Source organism: Drosophila willistoni (assembly GCF_018902025.1).
Source record: "Drosophila willistoni isolate 14030-0811.24 chromosome 2R unlocalized genomic scaffold, UCI_dwil_1.1 Seg167, whole genome shotgun sequence".
Taxonomy (NCBI): Eukaryota; Metazoa; Arthropoda; class Insecta; order Diptera; family Drosophilidae; genus Drosophila; species Drosophila willistoni.
In genome coordinates this window covers 13,397,546-13,409,412 of record NW_025814050.1, presented here as the reverse complement: position 1 = coordinate 13,409,412, position 11,867 = coordinate 13,397,546, and positions in this window count along the sequence as shown.

The window sequence follows — 11,867 nt, the reverse complement described above, 5'->3', positions numbered from 1 at the left end:
TTCTATACCATGCAATTGTTCAATTTATCAGATTTCTTATTTTTGAATTAAAATTTTAGCGTGACGAATTTGCCTGGCTAGCCTAAGGGTTAATGGTGCAATTGCAAAACACAACAAACTGCCTCTGCAAGTTTCAAGTGATTGTAATCAACAGTACTGAACCGACTGAATGACTAAGGGTTAGAATCAGCAGGCGGTATGCCAACCACGCCCCCACATTTCAGCCCCTTTCCGGTTGTGTGTGTGCATTTTGTTCTTCTTGTTATGGCAGAGTGTGGAATAGAAGCAGGAGCAGGAGTAGAACTTTTTATATGTCACTGGGGTAGTTCTTATGCCAAACGACTTGATGATTTTCTTGGAAATTTACGAAATACCTTTTCCACTTATAAGCGGAATTGTTTTGCGCAGACATTAAGTAGTAAGTTGGTTTCTTTTTTTTTGTTTTGGCAAAGTATTCATTTCCGGTTCTTAGCAGCAAACTTCAACTTCAATTAAACATTCGCTGGTTATAATCTGACCGAAATCTTTGATGGATTATGATTTATTGGTTCGCTGATGCTTGCTTCCATGGATAATTAAAACCAAAAATCGTTTACAACCACAGACATTAATCAATTATCTGTGGAATACAACGAAAAAAAACCCCAATACCCAAGTATGCATGAAGGTTTGAATTTGGTTTGGTTTGGTTTGGAGTTTGATGTGTGGGCAGGAGAACAATTAAACAAAAGACACGAGCTGGCATCTATGTAAATCACGTTCGACTGAAGGCAAAAAGGTGTTGTTCAATTCGGTATCCATTCCCTTTCCCTACTCCACTCTGCCCTACGACTACTGATTGATGTATATTTAGCCTTTTGTGTGCTAGCCATGGAAAATGATAACAATGGTTATTGATACAATAGCTATAGAGAGTGAGACAGAGAGAGAGAGAGAGAGGGGGAAAATCAAATATTGAATCTCCATTTTCATTAGTTAATTGGCATCAAATATCTCTTTAGTTTGAATATTTTTCCTTATATGCAAGAAAATTCTAAGCCCTTTTACTAAAGTTGCTAGCAAATTGGCCAAATCACATTCAAGTGCAAGTTCGACAGCGACATACGATGACGATATCTAAACCACTCGAGAACGTGATGTGGTCAATATTTTGTACAGTTTTTCTCCAACAAGTTGGAAAGCGAAAAAGTGAGAAAAGGTTTCATTTAGGGTATGGAGACACATACCTTTACATTGGAAAATGCAAACAATTCAAGCTAAAAGAAAAGTTAAAACTTTCATTTAAACTAAATAGAAGTTTGCAGACGTCGATGGAAATTGATTCAATAAATGCATTGAAATTGTATGAGTGAAATTTTATTCACAATTCCAAAGAGTATCACAATTTTAAATGAGAGTATCTTGCATCTAAACTATCATTAAGATTTTGTAATTTTTTCAATATTACTTAAAGTGCTACAATTTCTCTTAAAAAATATATTCTTTAGTGCGAGAAAATTGGCAAACGATATTTAAGTTTCAAAATCTGTTTAACTAAATTGTTCCTTATACTTATATAACAATTTTCAATTCTACCAGTCCTTAATGTTTTTAGAACTTTCTGTTTTCTTAAGTTTGTCTTGCTTTAAAAATTAAAAAATATCTTTTAAAAACTTCAAATTGAATTCTGTCGAATTAAAGAATTTCAAAATTAGATTTGAAGTGCCCTTTCAGTACTTGGGGTTCTCAATTGATGATTGATATTGCTTATAGATTGTTTAATAAATATTATTGAGTACTTAAATGAATAATTCAATAAAGTTTAATTAAATGTTAAACGAATTATAAGAGCTCTGTTAGATAAATTTAGCTTTGTTTAATTAAGAAATTGAATTTGTTTTTTTATTCAGAATTTTAGGAGTTTTGTTTACTTAAATTTTATACCTAATTTTTAAGTTGTTTATGTTTATTTAATTTTTTACATTTTTCTCTCTTTTCTTTCAGGCAATTAGCAAACATTGTAGAAATGAAATCTTTCAATTTCATGAGCAAATTCATTTGTATTCCCTTTGCCAATGGTCAAGGCTTAACTTTCATCAGTTAATTGGCATCAAATGTTACTGAAACGAAACATCAAAGTTATCTTCTTGGCACAAGTCAAGGGCTTCCTCATCTTCCTTGTCGGTATCTACAAAATTGTAATTAAACTTTCGGGCCAAAATGCCAAACCAGTCTAACAATCCGCCAACCCCTATGACAAATCAGTTTCTCAGATTGCTTTCAATGTTAATCTTTACGTTAAATAAACCAAAAATGAAACACGCAAGATTTTTGTTGTAAGCCGCTTAGCGAACGGCGATTCTCCCACCCTTCTTAAGGGCCATTCCCTTTCGGTAGGTAAGTCAATACACTGAAATCATGACAAAGAGCTACTGTTTTTCTTAGCTATATTTATACCCTGTACTCTGTATGTTGAAAGGGTAATACAAAGTCTGCTGACAAAAGAACTTGATGGTTTTTGAAATACCTGCCCATATTTATGAGCCGTTTTAAAAATAAACTTCTGAAGAGACTTCGAGTTGGTTTGATTCATGAGTTGTTGAAAACCTTATATTGACTAATGGCGCCTAAACCATTTTCTGAACAGTTTCTTCATTTGAATATATGTAATAGAACATAGTAAAACATTTATTAAAACAGATATATTTATTACACTTATTTACAATGTTTTGTTTAATTTTTATCACATCATCATGTTTCTGCAAAATCAATTGGAAGAAGGAAAATTCAACAACCAATTGAAAAATATTATTACATTGTATTAGTAATAAAATTATTCATTTACTTCAGATGAAAAGTCCATTATTTAAAATGGCTTCATATGATTTCAAGTTTTGTAACATTTATTTCAACAGGTTGTAGCTTTAGGATTACGTCATCGACTTAATTGTTGGATAATTGTCGAGCGGTTCAATTGCATTTATTGAAAGAAGCCATTGAAGTGGGACTTGGTTAATTCTTCTCTTGTATTTATCAGCCTTCATTACTCTATACTTAAAACTGAAAAGATGCCCGCAGGTGATAGATAGACTCATGAAAAAAAAAGACTAATCTTATATGTTTTACAAAAATTTTGATTTTTAAAAAAGGTACTCAAATTATGGATGATTGTTGGCTTAAGTGTTTTACCAATAATAAAGTATTTTCAATTCAAAATTAACAACTTACATACAACTTCATTGGCACTGCTACCTAAAACTCTATTAAATTCCTTTTTTGCATTAAGAGAATAATGTCTCTTGCAGGGTATTGCCGAGTCGTTGGCAGATCTCACTGATATACAGCATTTTTATATATGTTTTTTATAGTTTTTTTTCTCTTTCAGAAAACTGCATTCCATGTTTCATTTTCATTCACTTCACTGCAATTGGCGTCGAGGCGCAAGAAATTTTAATTAATTTTCGCAGACGCATGCAATGTGATGCCTACTTTGGGGTTAAGTTTCATTTCTTTGGGATTCATGTTCATTCGTTTTCGCATCGTCATTGGGCGATTAAGGCCCGCTGGATGACAGTTTCAGCCACTTGCCGGATTACCAGAGCAAAAAACAACTACAACAACAACAATTACACGGACAATAGGCAAGCCAAGTTCAAGTTTTTGTGTCAGTGTGTGTCCAGTTTGTAGACGCATGTCGGCTCAGTCTCGGATTTGGGTGTTAGTACATACATGATTTCGAGTAGAAAAACCCGATTCTTGTATTTTGTCATCAATCATTGGACAAAGTTCATATCATGTTATGCAAACTGAAGGCGGAAGTGCTGAATATTAAGAAGATTGCGTTCATTAGGCCAAGCAATTCCCACGCCTTCAAAAGATTCTCCTAGTTAAACGATTTTTCTTTCGTTGTTGAATTGTGTAGTGCAGAAAAGACTCAAATTACCCTTTTATTTCACTGTGTTTAATACATTTTTAACAGTCATCTCAGTTTAAATGGTTTCACATGGTCTTATAGTTTATCTTTTACTCCAAAAAATACTTTTAAAATACTCGAAGTAAATTCTTTTAATTAGTAGCCTTTCATTGATATAAATTCTCTAAACTTTTAACGTCAAATATGTCAAACATATCTCATTTGTCTATCAGATGAAAGTGAAGTCTTTAGAGAGGTTGCCATTTCAATTTATTTGAATAGAAATAAGCATAAATTACATTGGCATATAAATATAAATGGTATCATGACAAAACAATCTATATAGAGCGTAAAAAGCTGCACAAAGAACCAGAGACACACTCATACACACACACACACACCAACGAGAAGAGAAAGAAAAAAACGGAAAAAGGAAGTTAACAAAATAAGCCAGATAGAGCGATAGAGATACCGACACAACAACACCAAAAGACAAAAAAAACCTAAGCCCAATAAAAAAAGAAAATAAATGTCGACACACACAAATTCACTCCGCTCCGACCAGGTAAAAATCAACTGACAAACGAAACTCAATACCAGCTGTGAGAGATTGGACGAAGAAATTGTGTCTTCTATACCCTAAAAAAACATAGACTAGAAAGAAAGTATATTAGAAACAGGATTAAATTGAGAGAAATTAAGGGACATAGAGAGAGAAGTCTAGAAATGACGTAGATTGTAATCCTAATTGAGGTGGAGCTTTAAAGATTGGTGCGAAATATTAACTATATCTATTGAATTGAACTGACGTCTGAGCTCTAAGATAAAAGTAGATCAAAGCACTCATATGTAAGCTATTTCCTTTGATAACTTTCTATCATTCCGATAGTAATTTTACTATACATACTTCTTTCATATGTATAAATCCTTTATGATATAAATACTGTTGCTAGCAATTTTTGAAAACCTTCTAAAGAGTAAATAACTACTTGTATTAGTATGAAAAGTTTCTTAAAAAACACTATTTATTTCCAAAACACATTAAAATAAGATTTGTGGCAAATAGGGGTTTTATGTTTAATTAAAAATTAAACATGACAAAATTAAGTCAAGGATTTTAAATGAGGAATATAACTATTAAAGAGTATTTTACAGTCGATGTCTCAATTACACATATTGACATTTGTTTTCCTTATAAATATATGGATATAACTTCTTTTTTTATTTTTTTGGGCTGCTGTTGAGAGGCATCAGCAGAGAAGTAATAATTTTTCGTCTTCTTTCTGCAAAAGTGAGCCGGCGATGAGTGCTGGCCTGGGCCAGTGCTGGTGCCATGGATCCATCGTATCGCATTTGGATCAGATCGGATCGCATTTCACCTTCTTCGTATTCTATAGTCTTTCTTGTCTTTCAGGTGTCACCGATAGGCATCTTTCTTTTAATGCCCAGGGCACAGAGAGCGCCGCGCCGCCATGTGAATACACAAAAGCAACAACTTTTACAGGTTCCCCAGGTTCCGTCCGGTCGGGCAAAAAAAAAAGGAAAACAAAATCGAAAAACAAAAAACCAGCCGAAATACTCACACACACACACACACACAGAAAGGCTCAGATAAAAATAATGCAGCCGTGTGGTCCAAAAATTCTCATTAAGCGAAATATTCACATAATCCCGCATTTATTTGATATGCTCGTTGTGATAATATAGACCAACTGACCAAAAACCAACAAAAACAACACCAGAAGATGACTGAAAAAAACTACACAAAAAAAAGGAAAAGGAAAATATCAAAATAAGAGGAAAACAGGTACAAACCACAAAGCAAAAAAAAAGAGGAAGATGACCATAGGTAGACAGTGTTTTATATTCTTTTAATTTTTTTGGGGTATTTTGCAGAGTAAATTGAAAAATGAAGAGGAATTAAAATGATGATTGAACTGCTTGATAGGGGAATATATTTAATTTAATTACCACAGAAAAATACTCTCGGGGGAAAAATACGTTTAAAGCTGTTGACAGGTAATTTGCAAACTTGCCACACTCGAAGCCAAGTTTATTTAAATATAATTTATCTTTGACTTTAATTGGATAGATTAGCAATGGTTATATGCTTGATTTGATTATTTAGTTTTAAGATTTAAAATTGAACCTTTGAGAACAAATCTTTATGACTTGTTTTGGAAAAGAATTTTGAGAATGACTTCTATTCAAAAGTCAACAAAGAATGAACTTTACTTTTAGTTGATTTAGTTTTTGTTGTTCCTGGTTATGTAAATAAAATTGATGTTCATTTATTAAAAAAAATTAAGTATAACCCCCTCTTTTCTACTATTCCCATCACCGATAGAACTATGCTATACTATGTATATGTATATGTATCTGTTGTTATGGTCTTCTAAATCTTTATCTTCTTTGAAGGACAATTTGCAGTTGAAAGCTGAAAATCCTGGTCTACTGCATGGTGGGTTAAAAATTTCATAAGTTTTAATAATATTTTAATTGAAAGCCAACCTCCACCTAAACTATTTGAAGTGTATTAAGACAAGACCGTTTGAGAGAATCAAGCTAGAGATTCTAAAATTTTACTTGGACCTACTATGTATTAGCAAAAGATTCAATTAGCTTATCTGTAATTACTCAGCCACTTGGTATAACGATTTCTACTGTTGAAATCCAAAATAAAAAAATATATAATTTCTTCATTGTATATTATTAATATATTTAAATTCACTGATTAGGGAATATGTCATATGTATATATGTATATAATAATCAGTTTGGCTTTCAATTAGCCCAATTGACTTACGTGTTGAAATGTGAATCATTTCATGGCAGATTCCCACCCATATATAATATAATCATATTGATAAGATTCATAAACCAAAACATGTCTACGAAATAAATATTAAATATAGGTCACAATTTGATTTACTCATAATAAATAAACATATACATAGGTATATATTTAAATGAGTGATAACGTTAACACGTGACGTCATTTCGTCTAGCCTAATCTAGAATTCTATAAACATAGAAATTTTTAATCTGAATTCTGGATTCTCCTTTCCCGCAGTTGTTGTTAGAGCGTTAGATTCAATTAGAAATCGCCCCCAAAATATAAAGTGAGAATTACTCAGCGCAATTATGCAGCTCATTGCCCTTGAGTTATGGCTTGTTGAGTCGCCGCCTCGACTCGGCGGTGGTTTCGATGGCATATGCAACCTTTATGCTGCAGTGTAAAAGCAAGAAGAAATAAGAGAGAGAGTGAGAGTAGTAACATGCCACTCCATTTACCGAAGTAATATTAAACGTAGAATTCAATATGCAACCACATGTGGCAGAAGACAATAGGCACGCACTCACGCTTGCTAGTTCTAGAGATGGAAAAAATGTTGAATGATTTTATTATTAGGTATCGTATAACATCGATTTTAATTGAAAGGGTTCCTACAAAAGTAGTCCTTCTAGGTTCAAGTTTGATTGTGCGAAATGTGTCAAAATAAAACTGAAAAAGTTATGCTTTTACTGAAAAGTAAAAGTAAAAACATTATCAGTGTCCTATCGCCTCAACCTAAAAGACTTTCTCTTATTGTTAGAATTTGGGATTAATTTCTTTATATCAAGTTTGTTCCTACTTTGTTCACCAACAACTTGTTTTTTATGAAAAGTATTCGAAATATAAATAGATCACTTTGGAATAAGACTTTTGTTTTATTAGGTTCATGATTGTAGGGTTATTATTTCAATTTATTTAATAGTTTTTGATCCTTTCGACTCGTCGTAGGTTTTGTAAGTACGAATATCTAATCCCTCAGCTCTCTTTTAATATTCTGTTTCAAATACCTCAACTACAGTAATCCTAACTTTGTAAAAGAGTTATGAAAAGGTTTAAGAATTTTCATTTTAATTGTTGCAGGGTCATATCAAGCTCAATTCGATCCTACGATTATTTTTGTTACTCACATTGTCATCTCTAGTGTGCACTCTAAATATAAATATACATTTATTATGCCAGCCTTTTTTTGGGATATTTTTTTTTTTCTGTTCTTTTCATTTTAGTTATTGTTCGCTGTGCCGTTGCAGCACACATGTTAGGGGCATGTCAGGAGAGGAGAGTTCTCTGCCTCTTGCAACCTTCAGTTGGGCATGCGCAACTGCTCTTATTTCTCCTTCAACATTATTCTGAAACCGAGCCCATATTTGCTGTCAAGTCAGGTATCCCCGCCCCCATCTTCCATTCAACTAGAAATTAGGTGTGTGACTGACTCTCTTTAATGGAAAATGTCATCGAGACAAAACAAAAAAAAAAAAAAAGAAAAAAAAATAGAGAAATAATAAGTTCGAATCCTATTGACTGAAGACTTGAACTTCAACATTAGCTTTGTACACTTCAAAATGGAATTTGTTTTTTTGCTGAATCATAGTTCAATGTAAATTGATCAAGTTCACATACGAGAGTTGGGGAGGATGTGATGTGGATAAAGGGAAGCGACTCATATAGACGATCATGATCAGAATGATGATGAAGTTAAAAGTAGAGAACCCGGTTCGCATGTGTTTTAATTAGAATATCGTGAGTTGTTTGGCTTTCGGTCATATAACAAACAATTCGAGTATATGCCGTGGGTGGCATTACCATGAGTTGGCAAGAAACCAAAAAAAAAAAAAAGAGTTGATTCGGGCAAACGGAGGCGAAAGTATGTGTAAAATATATATAAAGTTGAGAGGGTATACCATAATTATATTTGATCAGCAGTTGCCGTTGTCCTCTTTTAATGAAGTAATCAAATTTCATGTTTAACTTAGTCTTAACAAGAGAAGGGAAAACGAATTGAATTGGCTAAAGAGTTGCGTGAAACTAAAAATGATTTATTATAGGGATTCATGTTAGACCTTCTATGAAATTCCATTTAATAAAATATATTTTCTATGATTCACACTGCTAATCGAAAGCCTTGTAATCTTTTTAAAATTTTTTTATACGAAATTAGCTCACTTTTAGATTTTAAGAGACTTCCGTTTGCTATAATTATTCTTAATTTGAAATATCTGTTTTAAATGTTTTCAACATTTAAATTGGCGTTCATTTTTATAAAATATTTTTGATAATTGATATTTGTGAATTCCATTCAAATTGATATCAATTTTATTGTAAAACTTTAATAATATCTAAAACTAAATTACTTTAATTAATTTGAAATATATAAATTAACAAAAACTATTAAATATTTCATGTTGTTTTAACAAGTTTTTTGTCTGTCCTAAACGTTTGTTTTGCTTGTTAAACTCAGCTGTTGTCAATGTTGACAAAGGCACAAAACCTGTTGCCCCAAAATGTTGCTAAGCAGCCACAAAGTTGCCAGCAACATGTTGGTCCAACACACGTGTTAGGAACAAATTGGTAAAGGAGAACAGAGAAATAAAATGGAAAAGAACAGACACAATCCACACACGATGCATTAAAGAAAATACGAAACTCAAACCGAAACGAAACGAAATAATTTTTCGTATTTTTGGCCTAAAGACTTGGCGCGAACCATCAGCGGCTAGAAATATGAACATAATTTGTGTGTGCCTCCTCGGGCCACACTTCAGATGATCAGGTTGACTTCATTAGAGGCCAGCCAAAGAGAGCGAGACCGAGAGAAGAAAGTGTGGGTGGTGTAGGTGGTAGACTGATACTGGACACTTGAAGGTGTCGACACTCGTGTCGACCGTGCGGGGTTGCCCCTAATGACACACACAGAGGTACAACAACTTGAACTCTTTTGCACTGCAGTGTGCGTGATAATGATACAAGACCCACTGGTTGACATCCAAAGCATCCTTTGGGCTGCCATCCTTCTCCCCAAATGGCGTGTCAAAATGTTTGGGTTCACATGCAACATGGATGAATCGCTGGACCTTGCGTGTGCTTAAAGTCATATCGCAAAACAGGAGGTTTAACTTAAAAGGCGTTAAAAAAAAAGTGCTAAATGCTCATTTGATGCAATTCATTGAAAAGAGAGGCAGAATGAGAGACGACGACAACTTGGCTATGACAAATGCAGATTGATTTATTGCTGCTGCTGATTGCTTAATGCCACTTTAACTATTTCAATTGTTTGCCTTAACTTTAGCTGCCCACATTGGAAAATTCCCCAACCAACCAGGAGAACCGCAAAGCGGGGTAAGAAAGAAAATTGGTTTTTATGCAAATTCTGTAAATTTTTTTAAAACAAACATAAATATGCTGAATGCAAAAGCACTACAAACCGATTTCAAGTGAAAATGCTCCAAAGGGCTGGAGAGTTAAGAGTAAAAACAATCTTAATACAAGGCAAGGCAAACGGAGAATTTCCACGAAAGATTCCATAAAAAATTTTATGTTTACAATTTGGTGAAGCCTGAAGTGAAATTCATAGTAACTGTTGATTTTAATAGAAATATGAAATTATAAATTTTTAATTTATATTATTGTGAAGTAATTTAAAAATGTATTTTATATGTAACCAAACACAAACTTTTTACTATAAAGAATTTTTGATGTTTATATATTATTTATATAATCTTTGTGATGAAACCTTTGACTTGCTATTTGCTTACAGTGGGACTGGCATTTCAGAAAAAAAGAGCACAAGCCACAGATAAAACTTTGCATAGATAAATTTCGAATCAACGAATTCATTGTTCACTTTATCAAAAACCCCAAAAAGGAAGAGAAATATATCAAAAAGGGGGAGCTTTTATTATGAAATATTTATATTTGTTTTTTTTTTTTTATATCCCAACCGAATTTAATGAAACCTAAACGCAAACTGAAAGAAACTTTAATACGTGACTTCAAATGTCTCAAATCTCTTAGTTGCAAAAGAAATAGAATCAACATTTTTAAAAGATTGATTGGATTTAGTTGTATATTTGAACAAAATGTGCCTGCTAACCACGTGATTTTTTAGAAGAAGTTTTCTAATATGCGACATACAAAACATCTGTAATATCTGAAGACTTAACATAGCTTACCTATATAAAAAGCCCCTCATGAAACAACAAATAATGAAACTTAAAAGTTAATTCAAAAGCAAAAACACGCAAAAATTTATGAGAATAAAATCATATTGAATTCTTCAGTATCAGTTGAAAATTGCCTTCTTTCTGTGCTTTTTGAAAAATATTTCCAATGATTTCACAAAAAAGAAGGAAGGCTACAGAAACCGTGTGACAAATAATGCCGCCAAATCAGCAAAAAGCATATTTTTTTTCCAGCATGCCATAAATATTATTTATCACATATAAGAAAAAGAGAAATGCCATCGTAATTGGCAAAGCCAAAGGGTCTCTGCAATGGGTTCTGCCCTTGAAGAATTGCTTTTGATAGAATTGTTCAAAAATTCAATGGAATCTGCCAAGAAGAAAGAATATGGCATACAAATGTGGCAGCAACATCTCAGGGGCAGGGCAGGCAGGCAGAGAGCAAAGCAGCATTTTGTGGTCTGGTTTGGCTGGGCTTCTGCTATCGATGGTAATTAATAAGCCATGGCATTGCAATTTTTTTCCTCGCCCTCTTCCCTCTCCACAGTCCACTCAACCCACTCATGCCGCTAATCGTTGCAACAAATTGCGGCATGTGTGCAGCACACGTTCCACCTTAAGGTGATGGGGGTCGCATGGGGCAAGCAGGCAACTGAAAAGGGGGAGACAAGACATTGGATTACAAATTGCAAATGAACGCAAATCGATTAAGTTGTTTGCTTTTTCAGAGGAAGAGAGACGGACAACGAGAGATAGAATGAGTTGGGGGAAAACCGCAATGGAATGGCAAAGAGAAATATGAAATGAGCATGCAAATATGACAAAGGGGCCAAAAGGGGTTGGGATACAGGCTGGTGGTGGGGGGTTCAAGGGAAAGGCAAATATGCGCGTGCTGAAAGACAAGACATTAGCTTTGTTCTATGAAGTGAAAGTTTACTTCACTTGCTTAAAACCTGCCCATCTAC